This window comes from Taeniopygia guttata, chromosome 27 (assembly GCF_048771995.1).
Source record: "Taeniopygia guttata chromosome 27, bTaeGut7.mat, whole genome shotgun sequence".
NCBI lineage: Eukaryota > Metazoa > Chordata > Aves > Passeriformes > Estrildidae > Taeniopygia > Taeniopygia guttata.
Genome location: NC_133052.1, coordinates 4,427,604 through 4,445,216, shown reverse-complemented (window position 1 = coordinate 4,445,216; position 17,613 = coordinate 4,427,604). Strand labels below are relative to the sequence as shown.

General features: G+C 52.6%; 2 pseudogenes; both read left to right on the top strand.

Annotated features, from left to right (window-relative positions):
• The first annotated feature begins 1,845 nt into the window (after window positions 1-1,845).
• LOC140680699 (feather keratin Cos1-2-like) lies at window positions 1,846-6,506 on the top strand (annotated as a pseudogene).
• Window positions 6,507-16,324: 9,818 nt separating this feature from the next.
• Window positions 16,325-17,093, top strand: LOC115490749 (feather keratin Cos1-2-like; annotated as a pseudogene).
• The last annotated feature ends 520 nt before the right edge of the window (window positions 17,094-17,613 follow it).

The window sequence follows — 17,613 nt, the reverse complement described above, 5'->3', positions numbered from 1 at the left end:
GCAAACATCCTTGGGCAAGAACCTCAAAGACCTCAGATCATGGAGCTGGAATGAAGACAGAATTTTGGGACATTTTATGGAGGACTTATGACTTTTGTTTCATTCTTATCTTCTGTTCTTTCTCTTCCATTCCTTTCCTGTCACCAGCACTCAATGTCAGCCTAGTTGGACCTCCAGGCTTTCCTCCTTCTTTCTATCTGGAGGGCAGGCCGAGGGACACTGCAAATGTCCCTCAGTGGCTGCTCCTGATGCTCTCTGGGAACCTCCTCCTTTTTCTTGCTGTGAGTCAATAAAGTTGTTTTGCATCCAAGCCTTGGCCTCTGCTTCTCTTTCCATCTGTGTCAACTTTTCCAGTGAGCTCAGGGCTTGGGACGCTCTACAGTGGATTTTACTTTGTGCCTTTTCTCTTGAAGCTCACAAACACATTCCTTTATACACCACTAAAACTACCAGGGGAGGAAGATGGTTCCCCAGCTTGACATAAATGGGGGGTCAAAAGGGGTACGTGGGAACCAGCAATGCTTGAGGACAGCCCACAACCTCCTCTTTTCTGACACCACCCCCACATTTACTGTTCTGTCCAGCTGCTCTCCAGGCACACAGGACTGAGGGGTTTCATAGGTTGGGGTTGGCAGCACGCACCCAGATGGGCTGACTGGGCTCAGCTGTTCTGTGGTGTCACAGTAGAATGGGTTGGATTCAGACCTATACAGGGGACCCTCAGCCAACCCTGTCCAAGCTTAGATGCAGGCACAGCACTGGCCAGACATCTGAGCAGAGAGTGATCTCAACCAGTCAGCTGTTTTAACCAGGAGTTTCAAACCCTCTACATAAAGACCTTCCATAATAAACCACTGCTGTTTGATGATGGCTCTCAGTGTGTGGTGTCATGTGTCAGTCTCCAACTAGCAACCCCACATAAAACTATGGGGCTCTTTGCAGGTAAATGAATCATGAAGGAAGCTGTGACCCCATGAGGAGCCTGCACCCGAAAAGATTCCTGGCAAGAATGTCCACTACAGTGGAGAGAAGGCCACAGTGGAGAAGTCTTGCTGACTGGAATTCTTCCCCTGTTGGGGAGCTACCATGGAGCACTGTGTTTTTGAACAAGTGCAACCCTGGCAAATGACTGGCCCTTTCCATGGGAATCTCTGGAATGAAAGAGTCCCCATCCTTTTTGTTGGAATCCTGGAACTGCTGGAAAACTGGATGGAGTTCTCCAAAACCTTTTACTTTCCAGAGAGAAAAGGCTCCACATCATCACTCATAGCACAGGTTCTCCAGCACCTTGGTCATCTCTGAAACATACAGAGGGGTTGCAGTGGCTGCTACATTGGGATTTGACACATTCCTCAGACAGTCCTGGCTCACTGTTCAACTGGCACAAAGATGCATCTTTAGACAAAACAGTGCCTTTCTGAGGAAGGAAAAGAAGGGTGTGGGAAAGGCCCCAGTTGGTCACCCTGTGCAATGAACATTTCACACTCCACGTGAAACTGTAGCCAGGCTCTTCAGTACCCACTGGAGGAGAGGTGCTCTGAGCTGCCAGGGAAGTCCAGTGTCCCAAATCCAACTCCAGCACCCCCATGGTGGCCCCTAAGGCTCTGAGCATGGAGTAGGAAGCACTGTCCAACATTACTTGACCTGCTCTGTATATGATATTGTTGTCTTTGGACATAACTCACAGTGCAGCAATACATAAACGAAGTGGATCAGAGTGTGTATTTCTGCATGTGCATTGATGTCACTCCACTTACTTCCCCAATGAAAGATTTCTGCAGCAACAAAGGAAGAAAGTTACTCAGAGTACCTGGCACAGCATGAATACAGTAGTCATGACAGATGATGGACCTGAACAAGAAGGATTGGAAGTATGCAAAGGAGAAACACGCAATTTTACCATTCACATTTGAATTTTCAAATGAAACACCTGTGTCCGCATGTTCCAGCTGATTTGCCATGTAATGTCACAAGTCTCCTACTTTTCTCTCATGATCCAGAAGCCTCTTTTATATGAAATTCTGGGTTACACTTAGATCGAGGACAGAATCAAAATCACCCTCCCACCTTGCTGGAAGCAGCCACTGTTTCCCCTTCTCGGTGTCATAGACAAGTAACTTCCCCTTTCTGGCCACCACCTCCCAGAAACGATCAAACAGTTTCTCCAGGTGCCTCACTCTCTTTGACACCATCATTTTCCATACCTTGTGGTTCAGGAAAAGGCCACTGTGGCCACGGGACCCACGAACTTCACAGAGCCACCAGAACACTGCCACATCCAAGCCTCCACATGAGGCAGGATCAAGGACAGTGGGAAACACCTGAGTGCCCCAAGGCTGCCTGGATGTGGCATCAAAGGGATAGCCTGAGTTTGGGACTTTCATTGAGAGATGTGGGTGCCGTGGCCCTCTCCAGGTTCCTGCAGAGAAGGAACTGGGCCCTGAGTGTGTGTGAGGGGCTGGCACTGCTGGGCAGGGAAGGCCCTACGGAGCGTGCAATGGCTGGGCTGAGAGCTCAGCTCAGGCCCAGCTGTGGACACACACACAGGGGCACTGACACACTGCCAGCCTGCCCAGCTGTGCTCAGAGATGACCCCAGAGGCACAGAGCCCAGCACACGGGCACAGGCACACGGGCAGGGGGGTTGCACACAAGTGCCCTGACCTGAGCACAACCATCCCTGCGCAGGCCAGAGGCTCTCAGGGGTGTTCCCAGCAGGGCACAAGCACAGGGATGTGCAGACACTGGCACACACTAGGGCACAGCCACAATAGCATGCACATTATTGCGGGGGAGCACAGGGGGCAGAGGCCTGAGGAAGGGATGTGAGTGAGGAGGTGCAGGGACGTTCCCAGTCAGAGCAGATTCTGGGAACACCAAGCAGGCAGAAGCTCAGTCTGAAGGGCTTCAGGAGTCTCAAGCACTATGAAGGCCAAGGAGAAAGAGTTTCACTGAAAGGACAAATCACATCGAGGAGCCATTAGGCGGTGAGCAAAAGACTGGAGGGTAGTGAACAAAGAAGGCCCTGCCAGCCAGCACCAACATAAAATATCCAAAAGAATGCCTCAGGCTGGAATCACCTGCCTCTTTGGGTTCCCTTCTGCACCTAGGTCATGTCTCTTACACACACCGACGCATCCTTGGCCCCAGGAAACATGGGATCTCACATACCAGCATTCAAAAAAGGTCCATGAAGGAATGGGAATGATGTGAGCCAGGAAATGCAAAGTCATTGTAGACGGAAAAACCAACTCATGCCATACCATTCCTAGAAATCTTTCTATTCATTTGGGATCATGCGGGAATATCATCACTTGTGCAGCTCAAACTGTGGGCCCTGAGGCACTGTGGGGCCAGGATAAAAGGCAGCTGAACTGGTGGCTCTCTCAACAACTTCTGTCACCTCATTTTCATTGGGAACCAGGTGAGTTGGAAGCCCCTTTATCCTCCAGCCTCTCCATGACAGGATTGATCTTTTCGGCCCTTGTTCCTGCTCCTTGTGCTTCTGTGGGTGTTCTGCAATGGTGGTGGTGTAGGCAGAGGGGAGACCGTGTGCTCTGGCCAGAGGCTGAGGCTGGGCTGAGGTGCTGATTTTCATCCCGGTTAGGCAGGAGCACAGCTGGGCCTGGCTGAGCTCGGAAGGACCGTGCTGGGCTCAGGCAAAGGATCCCCAGGCTGGGCCTGCACAGGCTGGAGCTGCGCAGGCAGCAGGGGCCTTGTCCTGCTGGGGGTGCCTTGCGGGCTGTGTCTCAGGTGTGCGTGTGCTCTGCTTCCTCCCTGCCCTCTGTGCCAGGTGCAGCGCCAGGCTCAAGACATGTCCTGCCCTGAGAAGTGCCAGCAGTGCCAGCCCTGCAACCCTTGCTGCCAGCCCTGCGGCCCCTGCCCGCTGGCCAGCAGCTGCACTGAGTGCTGTGTCAGGCAGTGCCAGAGCTCCCACGTTGTCATTCAGCCGCCTGCTGTGCTGGTGACCCTGCCCGGGCCCATCCTCAGCTCCTCCCCACAGAACACCGCCGTGGGATCTTCTACCTCCGCTGCTGTTGGCAGCATCCTCAGCTCTGAGGGAGTGCCCATCAGCTCTGGGGGCTTTGACATCTCCTGCATCACCAACTGCTGTGGTGGCAGCAGATGCTGTCGTCCCTGCTAAACATGCTGATGCCAACATCCTCAGGCAAGAACCTCCACAACCTCAGGACATGCTGCGGGAATGAAGACAGAACCTAAGTAATTTGATTTAGAGCTTCAGATTTTTCTTTCCTTCTTCTTCTCTTGCTCTCATTTCCCTCTCCTCTTCCTTTCCTGTCTCCAACACTCAATGTCAGCCAGTGGGACGTCTTGGCCTTCTTCCCTTGGCAGGCCCGGATGTCACATATCACTGGGGCATCTGAGTTTCTGCCATCGAGTGCCCTCTCTGAGCCTCCATATTTTCTTCTTTTGACTCAATAAAGTTGTTTGTGCATTCTAACCTTCACCAATCATTTGTCCTTCCTTCTGTGACAACTCTTCCAGTTCCCACTCTTGCAAAAGGCTGGAGGAAGCCCAGCAGTGCCATCCCTGCAACTTTCTTGGTGCAATTTTTTTCGTTTAATTTTTTTTTCCCTTCCCCTTGGAGCTCACAAAGATGTCCCTCTCTGTCAGGATGGTGAGGCAGTGTACTAAAGTGCCCAGAAAGGTTTTGGATGCTCAACACTGGAAGTGTGCAAGATAAGGTTCAACCCTGCTTTGAGCCAGCTGGTTTAGTGGGTGCCCAACTATTAAAGGCAGGAGGGCAGGAATAAAAGGTTTTGGAGTTGCCTTACAGCCTAAACCATTTCTAATGAAATCTGCTTTCCCAGAGGCCTCAGCAGTGTGACAAATGTGCTCAGTGTGGGACAGGTCTGAGTCCCCTTTGGACACAGCTGGAGCTGACACAGTCAGACATGGCTGGAGACACTGGACTCTTCTCACAAAGCCCATTTCTGCAGCCTGAGTTACAAAGTTTTTCCTTGTGAGCAACCACAACACATGAGGAAGCCTTGCTTCCTGGGAAACTGCCAGACATCATTTCCTGATGGAAGGAGGCCATGACAATTTTTTTCCCAGTGTACTTGTGCATGCATAACCTTTCACTATTGCTTTAGCAAACTCCCTTCCATCAAGGTTCAAATTGTTCTCTGATGGATATTATCTTCCGTGATCCCCTGGGGAAATGGATTGATAGAGCAGCTTGCTGGGCATCATCCATCCAGCCAAGGGCCACCAAGCACAGCTGCTAATCCAGCCCAGGGCAAGAGCAGGAACAAGCTGCAGAAGCGGGCATGGACTGTTGGCGAAAGTTAATTGCATTAGAGGGAAGCAAGAGCACGAAGAATACTTTATGTCCCCTATCCATTCCCAAAATGAGCCAGGAAAACAGGCTGCACGTGAAAACTCATAGGATGTCACAAAGAGATGCGAGAGAGATGGGCAGCTACACAGGAAGAATGAGAGTGTTGCCCTGAGCATTTTGCTACAAACAAACCCACAGGAATGACACAGGTTCAGGTCATGAGCCTGCATGGAATGCCACCAGACCATGATCCCAGCATTCTGCCTACTCTGACGTGTTTATATCCTGGAAATCCTTGAGCCGTTCATCCTGGCTCTAGAAGGAGTCTTCAGATAGGAACGCACAGGGCAGAAGCCGGGAAGTAGAGGCTGCAGTGCAGGAAATCAGGACACAGCCCCTACCATTAGCTGGGATAGTTTGCATTTGACATAAGCTGGTCAGAAAATTACGACTTCCACCAAGGTGCCTCTGAGCCTTTAGGCAAGGCAGCATAGCTATAAAAGGCAGCCCAAGTCTCTGCTCTCTTATCCACTTTGCTCACATCCTCCTCCTCCTCAGGAATCAGGTGAGTGGGAAGCCTCTTCTTCTCCTGCTCCTGCTGCTGCTTCAAGAGCAGCTCTTGCCTGGCTGTAGATCGCAGGTGAAAGGAGATATAGGAGACCAGGGCTGGGAGCTGCTCCTATTGGGAGAGGGCAGGGGAGAGAAGGTCTTGTGCAGATCAAGTAAGGCTGGGACTTCCATGGAGGTGACTCCTGGGCTTTGAGCTGGTCAGTGCAGTGGGGGTCAGGAGGTGCCTGGGCTGCAGGGGGTTTGGGTGCACTGCTGCTTCTCATGTGTCCTCACTTTGTGCTTCTCCCTGCCCTCTGTGCCAGGTGCACCTGTGACCCCGAGCCATGTCCTGCTGCCAGCCCTGCAACCCTTGCTGCCAGCCCTGCGGCCCCTGCCCGCTGGCCAGCAGCTGCAATGAGTGCTGTGTCAGGCAGTGCCAGAGCTCCCACGTTGTCATTCAGCCGCCTGCTGTGCTGGTGACCCTGCCCGGCCCCATCCTCAGCTCCTCCCCACAGAACACCGCCGTGGGATCCTCCACCTCTGCTGCTGTTGGCAACATCCTCAGCTGTGGCGGAGTGCCCATCAGCTCTGGGGGCTTTGACATCTCCTGCATCACCAACTGCTATGGCAGCAGATGCTGTCCCCCCTGCTAAAGATGCTGCCAACATCCTTGGGCAAAAACATCCACAACCTTAGAATATGGAGCTGCACTGAACATGGATCTTTGGAATAACGAATTTGTGCCCTTGGTTTGCTGCTCTTTTCCTCCACTCTCTTCTCTTCGCTTCACTTCCTTTCAGCACCACCCAGTGCCAGCTCAGTGGAATCTGTTTGCCTCCCTCTGTCCCTCTGCAGGACAGGCAAATGGACACCCCCACTGCACCCTGCTGGCTGCTCCTAGTGTCCTTTTTCAGCTCCCTCATTCTCTTCCTTAGACTCAATAAAGTTGTTTTGCATCCAAACCTGGTTCTCTGCTTTCTCCTTCCTTGTGTTGGAACTCTTCCAGTCAGCCCCGGGCAAAAGGTGCTGGAAGACAAGTTGGTGGCCATTACTACGTGCTTTCCCTATTGCAGCTCCCAAACAAATCCCTGGCTTCCCCAAAATACTGATCATCACAAGAAGATGATGTCAAAGGTCACAGGAGTGGGAATGGGAAATAGCAGTGCCTGGGGATAGTCCACAACCTCCGCTCTTCAAACATCTCTCTCCCATTAGATTTCTGCTCAGCTTTCAACCACATTGGGAGAGCTGAGAGGTTTCACAGGGTCAAGTAAGCATGAGGACATAAGCAAAACCATCCTCCCACCCTGCTGGAGTCTGGCACTTTTTCTTATTCTGGATGTGTTAGTAGATAAATTCTCCCACCTTCTGGCCTCCACATCCCAAACATAGTCAAATGTTTTTCTTGACTTGACTCCTTCTTTTTCACAGCATCATTTTCCCACAGCTCCTGACTCAGGACAAAGGCCACTGTGGCTGCAGGACTGCCCCATCCCACAGAGCCACCAGAACACTGTCACATCCAAACCTCCCCATGAGGCAGGAACACGGACAGTGGGAAACACCTGAGTGCCCCAAGGCTGCCTGGATGTGGCATCAAAGGGATGGCCTGGGTTTGGGACCGTCCTTCAGAGATGTGGGTGCCGTGGCCCTCTCCAGATGCCTGGAGAGAAGGAACTGGGCCCTGAGTGTGTGTGAGGGGCTGGCACTGCTGGGCAGGGAAGGCCCTACGGGGAATACAATGGCTGGGCTGAGAGCTCAGCTCAGGCCCAGCTGTGGACACACACACAGGGGCACTGACACACTGCCAGCCTGCCCAGCTGTGCTCAGAGATGACCCCAGAGGCACAGAGCCCAGCACACGGGCACAGGCACACGGGCAGGGCGGTTGCACACAAGTGCCCTGATCTGAGCACAACCATCCCTGTGCAGGCCAGAGGCTCTCAGGGGTGTTCCCAGCAGGGCACAAGCACAGGGATGTGCAGACACTGGCACACACTGGGGCACAGCCACAATAGCATGCACATTATTGTGGGGGAGCACAGGGGGCAGAGGCCTGAGGAAGGGATGTGAGTGAGGAGGTGCAGGGAAGTTCCCAGTCAGAGCAGATTCTGGGAACACCAAGCAGGCAGAAGCTCAGTCTGAAGGGCTACAGGAGTCTCAAGCACTATGAAGGCAAAGGAGAAAGAGTTTCATTGAAAGGACAAATCACATAGAGGAGCCATTAGGTGGTGAGCAAAAGACTGGAGGGCAGTGAACAAAGGAGGCCCTGCCAGCCAGCACCAACATAAAATATCCAAAAGAATGCCTCAGGCTGGAATCACCTGCCTCTTTGGGTCATGTCTCTTACACACACCAACGCATCCTTGGCCCCAGGAAACATGGGATCTCACATACCAGCATTCAAAAAAGGTCCATGAAGGAATGGGAATGATGTGAGCCAGGAAATGCAAAGTCATTGTAGACGGAAAAACCAACTCATGCCATACCATTCCTAGAAATCTTTCCGTTCATTTAGATCATGCAGGAATATCATCACTTGTGCAGCTCAAACTGTGGGCCCTGAGGCACTGTGGGGCCAGGATAAAAGGCAGCTGAACTGGTGGCTCTCTCAACAACTTCTGTCACCTCCTCCTTCTTGGGAATCAGGTGAGTTGGAAGCCCCTTTAACCTCCACCCTCTCCATGACTGCATTGATCTTTCTGTTCCTTGTTCCTGCTCCTTGTGCTTCTGTGGGTGCTCTGCAATGGTGGTGGTGTGGGCAGAGGGGAGACCGTGTGTTCTGGCCAGAGGCTGAGGCTGGGCTGAGGTGCTGATTTTCATCCCGGTTAGGCAGGAGCACAGCTGGGCCTGGCTGAGCTCGGAAGGACCGTGCTGGGCTCAGGCAAAGGATCCCCAGGCTGGGCCTGCACAGGCTGGAGCTGAGCAGGCAGCAGGGGCCTTGTCCTGCTGGGGGTGCCTTGCGGGCTGTGTCTCAGGTGTGCGTGTGCTCTGCTTCCTCCCTGCCCTCTGTGCCAGGTGCAGCGCCAGGCTCGAGACATGTCCTGCTCTGAGAAGTGCCAGCAGTGCCAGCCCTGCAACCCTTGCTGCCAGCCCTGCGGCCCCTGCCCGCTGGCCAGCAGCTGCACTGAGTGCTGTGTCAGGCAGTGCCAGAGCTCCCACGTTGTCATTCAGCCGCCTGCTGTGCTGGTGACCCTGCCCGGGCCCATCCTCAGCTCCTCCCCACAGAACACCGCCGTGGGATCCTCCACCTCCGCTGCTGTTGGCAGCATCCTCAGCTCTGAGGGAGTGCCCATCAGCTCCGGGGGCTTTGACATCTCCTGCATCACCAACTGCTATGGTGGCAGCAGATGCTGTCGTTCCTGCTAAACATGCTGATGCCAACATCCTCAGGCAAGAACCTCCACAACCTCAGGACATGCTGCGGGAATGAAGACAGAACCTAAGACATTTGATTTAGAGCTTCAGATTGTTCTTTCATCTTCTCTTGCTCTCATTTCCCTCTCTTCTTCCTTTCCTGTCTCCAACACTCAATGTCAGCCAGTGGGACGTCTTGGCCTCCTTCCCTTGGCAGGCCCGGATGTCACATATCACTGGGGCATCTGAGTTTCTGCCATCGAGTGCCCTCACTGAGCCTCCATATTTTCTTCTTTTGATTCAATAAAGTTGTTTGTGCATTCTGACCTTCGCCAATCATTTGTCCTTCCTTCTGTGACAACTCTTCCAGTTCCCACACTTGCAAAAGGCTGGAGGAAGCCCAGCAGTGCCATCCCTGCAACTTTCTTGGTGCAATTTTTTTCGTTCAATTTTTTTTCCCTTCCCCTTGGAGCTCACAAAGATGTCCCTCTCTGTCAGGATGATGAGGCAGTGTACTAAAGTGCCCAGAAAGGTTTTGGATGCTCAACACTGGAACTGTGCAAGATAAGGTTCAACCCTGCTTTGAGCCAGCTGGTTTAGTGGGTGCCCAACTATTAAAGGCAGGAGGACAGGAATAAAAGGTTTTGGAGTTGCCTTCCAGTCCAAACCATTTCTAATAAAACCTGCTTTCCCAGAGGCCTCAGCAGTGTGACAAATGTGCTCAGTGGGGAACAGGTCTGAGTCCCCTTTGGACACAGCTGGAGCTGACACAGTCAGACATGGCTGGAGACACTGGACTCTTCTCACAAAGCCCATTTCTGCAGCCTGAGTTACAAAGTTTTTCCTTGTGAGCAACCACAACACATGAGGAAGCCTTGCTTCCTGGGAAACTGCCAGCCATCATTTCCTGACGGAAGGAGGCCATGACAATTTTTTTCCCAGTGTACTTGTGCATGCATAACCTTTCACTATTGCTTTAGCAAAGTCCCTTCCATCAAGGTTCAAATTGATCTCTGATGGATATTATCTTCCGTGATCCCCTGAGGAAATGGATTGATAGAGCAGCTTGCTGGGCATCATCCATCCAGCCAAGGGCCACCAAGCACAGCTGCTAATCCAGCCCAGGGCAAGAGCAGCAACAAGCTGCAGAAGCGGACATGGACTGTTGGCGAAAGTTAATTGTATTAGAGGGAAGCAAGAGCACAAAGAATACTTTATGTCCCCTATCCATTCCCAAAATGGGCCAGGAAAACAGGCTGCACGTGAAAACTCATAGGATGTCACAAAGAGATGCGAGAGAGATGGGCAGCTACAGAGGAAGAATGAGAGTGTTGCCCTGAGCATTTTGCCACAAACAAACCCACAGGAATGACACAGGTTCAGGTCATGAGCCTGCATGGAATGCCACCAGACAATGATCCCAGCATTCTGCCTACTCTGACGTGTTTATATCCTGGAAATCCTTGAGCCGTTCATCCTGGCCCTAGAAGGAGTCTTCAGATAGGAACGCACAGGGAAGAAGCCGGGAAGTAGAGGCTGCAGTGCAGGAAATCAGGACACAGCCCCTACCATTAGCTGGGATAGTTTGCATTTGACATAGCTGGTCAGAAAATTACGACTTCCACAAAGGTGCCTCTGGGTCTTTAGGCAAGGCAGCATAGCTATAAAAGGCAGCCCAAGTCTCTGCTCTCTTATCCACTTTGCTCACATCCTCCTCCTCCTCAGGAATCAGGTGAGTGGGAAGCCTCTTCTTCTCCTCCTCCTGCTGCTGCTTCAAGAGCAGCTCTTGCCTGGCTGGAGATCGCAGGTGAAAGGAGACATAGGAGACCAGGGCTGGGAGCTGCTCCTATTGGGAGAGGGCCGGGGAGAGAAGGTCTGGTGCAGACAGGGAGAAGCTGGGACTTGGCTGAGGTGGCTCCTGGGCTTTGAGCTGGTCAGTGCAGTGGGGGCCCGGAGGTGCCTGAGCTGCAGGGGGTTTGGGTGCAGTGCTGCTTCTCATGTGTCCTCACTTTGTGCTTCTCCCTGCCCTCTGTGTCAGGTGCACCTGTGACCCCGAGCCATGTCCTGCTGCCAGCCCTGCGACCCTTGCTGCCAGCCCTGCGGCCCCTGCCCGCTGGCCAACAGCTGCAATGAGTGCTGTGTCAGGCAGTGCCAGAGCTCCCACGTTGTCATTGAGCCGCCTGCTGTGCTGGTGACCCTGCCCGGCCCCATCCTCAGCTCCTCCCCACAGAACACCGCCGTGGGATCTTCCACCTCTGCTGCTGTTGGCAACATCCTCAGCTGTGGTGGGGTGCCCATCAGCTCTGGGGGCTTTGACATCTCCTGCATCACCAACTGCTATGGCAGCAGATGCTGTCCCCCCTGCTAAAGATGCTTCCAACATCCTTGGGCAAGAACCTCCACAGCCTTAGAATATGGAACTGAAATGAAGATGCATCTTTGGAACAATGATTTTGTGCGTTTGGTTTGCTGCTATTTTCATCCACTCTCTTCTCTTCCCTTCCCTTCCTGTCAGCACCACCCAATGCCAGCCTAGTGGGACCTCTTTGCCTCCCTCCTATATCTGTCACTCTGCAGTCCAGGTAAATGGATACCCTAATTATACCCCAGCGGCTGCTTGTGATGTCCTCTTTCAGCTTTCTCCTTCTCTTCCTTAGACTCAATAAAGTTGTTTTGCATCCAAACCTGGCCCTCTGCTTTCTCCTTCCTTGTGTGGGAACTCTTCCAGTCAGCTCAGGGCAAAAGGTGCAGGAAGACAAGCTTGGACAATTTGTGGTGGATGTTACTTTGTGCCTTTTCTCTTGCATCTCCCAAACAAATCCCATGCTCCCCCAAAATAGTGATCATCACGAGAAGATGATGTCAAAGGTCACAGGAGTGGGAATGGGAAACAGCATTCCTGGGGAGAGTCCACAACCTCCTCTCTTCAAACACCTTCCTCACATTAGTCTTCTGCTCAGCGACTAACCAAACTGGCAGGGCTGAGGGGTTTCACAGAGTCAAGTAAGCATGAGGACAGAACCAAAATCATCCACCCACCCTGTTGGAGTACCACCCAACTCCTTTTGGAGTCTGCCACATTTTCTTATTCTGGATGTGGGAAAGGAGAAATTCTCCCGTCTTCTGTCTCCACATCTCAGACACGGTCAAATGTTTTTCTCCACTTGACACATTATTTTTGACAGCATCATTTCCCCACAGCTCATGGCTCAGGAGAAAGGCCACTGTGGCCGCTGGATTTCCCATCCCACAGAGCCACCAGAACACTGTCACATCCAAGCCTCCACATGAGGCAGGAACAAGGACAGTGGGAAACACCTGAGTGCCCCAAGGCTGCCTGGATGTGGCATCAAAGGGATAGCCTGGGTTTGGGACTTTCATTGAGAGATGTGGGTGCCGTGGCCCTCTCCAGATGCCTGAAGAGAAGGCAGTGGTCCCTGAGTGTGTGTGAGGGGCTGGCACTGCTGGGCAGGGAAGGCCCTACGGAGCGTGCAATGGCTGGGCTGAGAGCTCAGCTCAGGCCCAGCTGTGGACACACACACAGGGGCACTGACACACTGCCAGCCTGCCCAGCTGTGCTCAGAGATGACCCCAGAGGCACAGAGCCCAGCACACGGGCACAGGCACACGGGCAGGGGGGTTGCACACAAGTGCCCTGATCTGAGCACAACCATCCCTGTGCAGGCCAGAGGCTCTCAGGGGTGTTCCCAGCAGGGCACAAGCACAGGGATGTGCAGACACTGGCACACACTGGGGCACAGCCACAATAGCATGCACATTATTGTGGGGGAGCACAGGGGGCAGAGGCCTGAGGAAGGGATGTGAGTGAGGAGGTGCAGGGAAGTTCCCAGTCAGAGCACATTCTGGGAACACCAAGCAGGCAGAAGCTCAGTCTGAAGGGCTACAGGAGTCTCAAGCACTATGAAGGCCAAGGAGAAAGAGTTTCATTGAAAGGACAAATCACATCGAGGAGCCATTAGGTGGTGAGCAAAGGACTGGAGGGCAGTGAACAAAGAAGGCCCTGCCAGCCAGCACCAACATAAAATATCCAAAAGAATGCCTCAGGCTGGAATCACCTGCCTCTTTGGGTTCCCTTCTGCACCTAGGTCATGTCTCTTACACACCAACGCATCCTTGGCCCCAGGAAACATGGGATCTCACATACCAGCATTCAAAATAGGGTCCATGAAGGAATGGGAATGATGTGAGCCAGGAAATGCAAAGTCATTGTAGACGGAAAAACCAACTCATGCCATACCATTCCTAGAAATCTTTCCATTCATTTGGGATCATGCAAGAATATCATCACTTGTGCAGCTCAAACTGTGGGCCCTGAGGCACTGTGGGGCCAGGATAAAAGGCAGCTGAACTGGTGGCTCTCTCAACAACTTCTGTCACCTCCTCCTCCTTGGGAACCAGGTGAGTTGGAAGCCCCTTTATCCTCCAGCCTCTCCATGACAGCATTGATTTTTCTGTTCCTTGTTCCTGCTCCTTGTGCTTCTGGGAGTGTTTTGCAATGGTGTTGGTGTGGGCAGAGGGGAGACCGTGTGCTCTGGCCAGAGGCTGAGGCTGGGCTGAGGTGCTGATTTTCATCCCGGTTAGGCAGGAGCACAGCGGGGCCTGGCTGAGCTCGGAAGGACCGTGCTGGGCTCAGGCAAAGGATCCCCAGGCTGGGCCTGCACAGGCTGGAGCTGCGCAGGCAGCAGGGGCCTTGTCCTGCTGGGGGTGCCTTGCGGGCTGTGTCTCAGGTGTGCGTGTGCTCTGCTTCCTCCCTGCCCTCTGTGCCAGGTGCAGCACCAGGCTCGAGACATGTCCTGCTCTGAGAAGTGCCAGCAGTGCCAGCCCTGCAACCCTTGCTGCCAGCCCTGCGGCCCCTGCCCGCTGGCCGGCAGCTGCACTGAGTGCTGTGTCAGGCAGTGCCAGAGCTCCCACGTTGTCATTCAGCCGCCTGCTGTGCTGGTGACCCTGCCCGGGCCCATCCTCAGCTCCTCCCCACAGAACACCGCCGTGGGATCCTCCACCTCTGCTGCTGTTGGCAGCATCCTCAGCTCTGAGGGAGTGCCCATCAGCTCTGGGGGCTTTGACATCTCCTGCATCACCAACTGCTGTGGTGGCAGCAGATGCTGTCGTCCCTGCTAAACACGCTGATTCCAACATCCTCAGGCAAGAACCTCCAAGACATCAGGACATGCTCCATGAATGCAGACAAAATATTGTAACTTGGCATTTAGCCTCTTTTGCTATTAGTTCCTTCTTCTCACTCCTTTCCTTTCACCATGTGCCAATGGCAGCCTAGTCGTTCTGTCCCCCCACCCCTCCTCTCCCTGGTTCCTGCAAGCTGATCAGATGCAAAGACCTCTGCATCTTAGCGGCTGCTCCGGCTGCTACCTCTGAGAATCTCCTTCTTCTCTTCTTTAGACTTAATAAAGTTCTTTTTGCATCCACCCCGGGCCTATTTCTTCTCCTTTACCTCTGAGAACTCCTCCAGTCACGTCAGGAGAAAGTGGGAAAAGCAGAGAGTGGGAATCCCTGCTATGGATCTTCCTTGTGCCCTTTCCATTGGATCTGACATGGATACCCTGACAGTGAGGGTGGTGCAGCACTGGAAGAAGTTGCACAGAAAAGTTTATTCTCACTCGTAGAAATGTTAAGGCAAGGTTGCTGAGGACATTGAGCCACTTGATTTTGTGGGTGCCATCCTTCTCCATATTTTGGGCGGTGGGTGGAGTGTTGCAAATGAAAGAAAATGTTGCTTAGGTTCCCTTCCATCTCAAGATTTTGAGTTGACACAGTCAGGTGGATGGAACAACCACAAAACCATGGTGCAAAGGCAAAGAGCAGACTTATTTCCTTGCCTTTCTCCACACAGAAGACCAAGGGAACACTTTGGTGGAGATGCACAAGTGGGAATATTTTTCCCCTTTGGCTCAGTCCTTGCTAGTAGGGCTCCTCTTTACACCAGTGCTGTGATCTCCCTGGGCTTTTTGTGATCTTCGAGCTTTGATCTTCTCTCTCCCAAAACAGGGAGATCAAAAACATCCATGAGAGCGCCTCCAAGTCTCTCCCAACACTGGCATTGTCTCTACACAGAGATGCTACTTCTCCAAACACTGGTTAAAGCAGTAGTAGGCATGCTTTTGGTGTTTCCCACACTGATACTCTCCAGGTCCTGGAATTCTCAGCTGCAAAGTCACTTGAGTGAATCTGCAATCATCCTCCTAATTCTTCTGCTTTTAACCCTTTCCTCCCAAACCAAACCATTTCTAATGAAATAGGCTTTCACAGAGGCATCACCAGTGTGACAAATGTACTCTGTGTTGGGCTCAGCAGCGCTGAGTCCCTTTTGGACCCAGCCAAAGCTGACTCAGTCAGACATGGTGGGAGACACTGGACTCTTCAATGACACAGAGCCCATTGCTTCAGCCTTCTTCCCCAGCTTCCAAATCATTCAGCTATTACACAAGGAACAGGATCCATCACAGCATGAAGCAAAATTTCAAGAGCAAAGTATTATTTAGCTAACCACCTTACCCCACTTTGGACAACCACCATAACCCATGCCTCAAGTTAGTTTTTGCGCCTTTCTTTTACTTCCCTGTCCACTTCAGAAGTTGGAGTGATAGCGTGGCTGTCGAGCACTGGCCATCCATCCAAGGTCAACCCAGCAGAGACAGTAATAACAACCAAGGATTGTCAGTAAAGAATATATGGTGAGAAAGACCAGCATGTGGTTGGACAATGCACCCTAGGTAGGAAGGGCAACACTCTTTGGGGAGAAGCATCCTTGCTGCGGCTCCTGTAGAGAAGCAAACCACAACACAGCAGAAGAACAAGAATGTGGTGCAGAAATGTGCACGGACTGTTGACTGAATGCTGACCTGAAGAGAGGAATTAAGATGCATTTTGTGACCTCATGGAATGCCACCAGACCATGATCTGAGCAGTCAGTCTGTGTGGATGAGTTTATATCCCGGAAATTCTTGGGCCTCTCATTCCGGCCGTAACACAAGTCCTCAGATAGGAACGCACAGGACAAAAGCCAGGAAATGAAAAGGCAGAAATGCAGGAAACCAGGACACAGCCTCTACCATTAACTGCAATGGTGCACATCTGACATGAACAGGTCAGAAAATTATGACTTCCACAAAGGTGCCTCAGGGCTTAAAGCAGGGCAGGACTGCTATAAAAGGCAGCCCAAGTCTCTGCTCTCTCATCCACTTCTCTCACCTCCTCCTCTTCCTCAGGAACCAGGTGAGTGGGGGGCCTCTTCTCCTCCGCCTCCTGCTGCTTCAAGAGCAGCTCTTGCCTGGCTGGAGGTCTCAGCTGAGAGGGGCAATTGAAGTGCAGGGATGGGAGCTGCTTCTGCTGGGAGAGGGCAGGGGACAGAAGGTTATGTGCAGACAGAGAGAGGCTGAGGCTTGTCTGAGATGACTCCTGGGCGTTGAACTGGGCAGTGCAGTGGGGGTCAGGAGGTGCCTGGGCTGCAGGGGGTTTGGGTGCAGTGCTGCTTCTCATGTGTCCTCACTTTGTGCTTCTCCCTGCCCTCTGTGCCAGGTGCACCTGTGATCCCGAGCCATGTCCTGCTGCCAGCCCTGCAACCCTTGCTGCCAGCCCTGCGGCCCCTGCCCGCTGGCCAGCAGCTGCAATGAGTGCTGTGTCAGGCAGTGCCAGAGCTCCCACGTTGTCATTCAGCCGCCTGCTGTGCTGGTGACCCTGCCCGGCCCCATCCTCAGCTCCTCCCCACAGAACACCGCCGTGGGATCCTCCACTTCTGCTGCTGTTGGCAACATCCTCAGCTGTGGCGGAGTGCCCATCAGCTCTGGGGGCTTTGACATCTCCTGCATCACCAACTGCTATGGTGGCAGCAGATGTCGTCCCTGCTAAGAATGCTGATGCCAACATCCTTGGGCAAGAACCTCCAAGACCTCAGATCATGGAGCTGGAATGAAGACAGAATTTTGGGACATTGTATGGAGGACTTATGACTTTTGTTTCATTCTTCTTTTCTTTCTCTTCCATTCATTTCTTGTCACCAGCACTCAATGTCAGCCTAGTTGGACCTCCAAGCTTTCCTCCTTCTTTGTATCTGGAGGGCAGGCCGAGGGACACTGCAAATGTCCCTCAGTGGCTGCTCCTGATGCTCTCTGGGAACCTCCTCCTTTGTCTTGCTTTGAGTCAATAAAGTTGTTTTGCATCCAAGCTTTGGCCTCTGCTTCTCTTTCCATCTGTGTCAACTTTTCCAGTGAGCTCAGGGCTTGGGACACTCTACAGTGGATTTTACTTTGTGCCTTTTCTCTTGAAGCTCACAAACACATTCCTTTATACACCACTATAACTACCAGGGGAGAAAGATGGTTCCCCAGCTTGACATAAATGGGGGGTCAAAAGGGGTACATGGGAACCA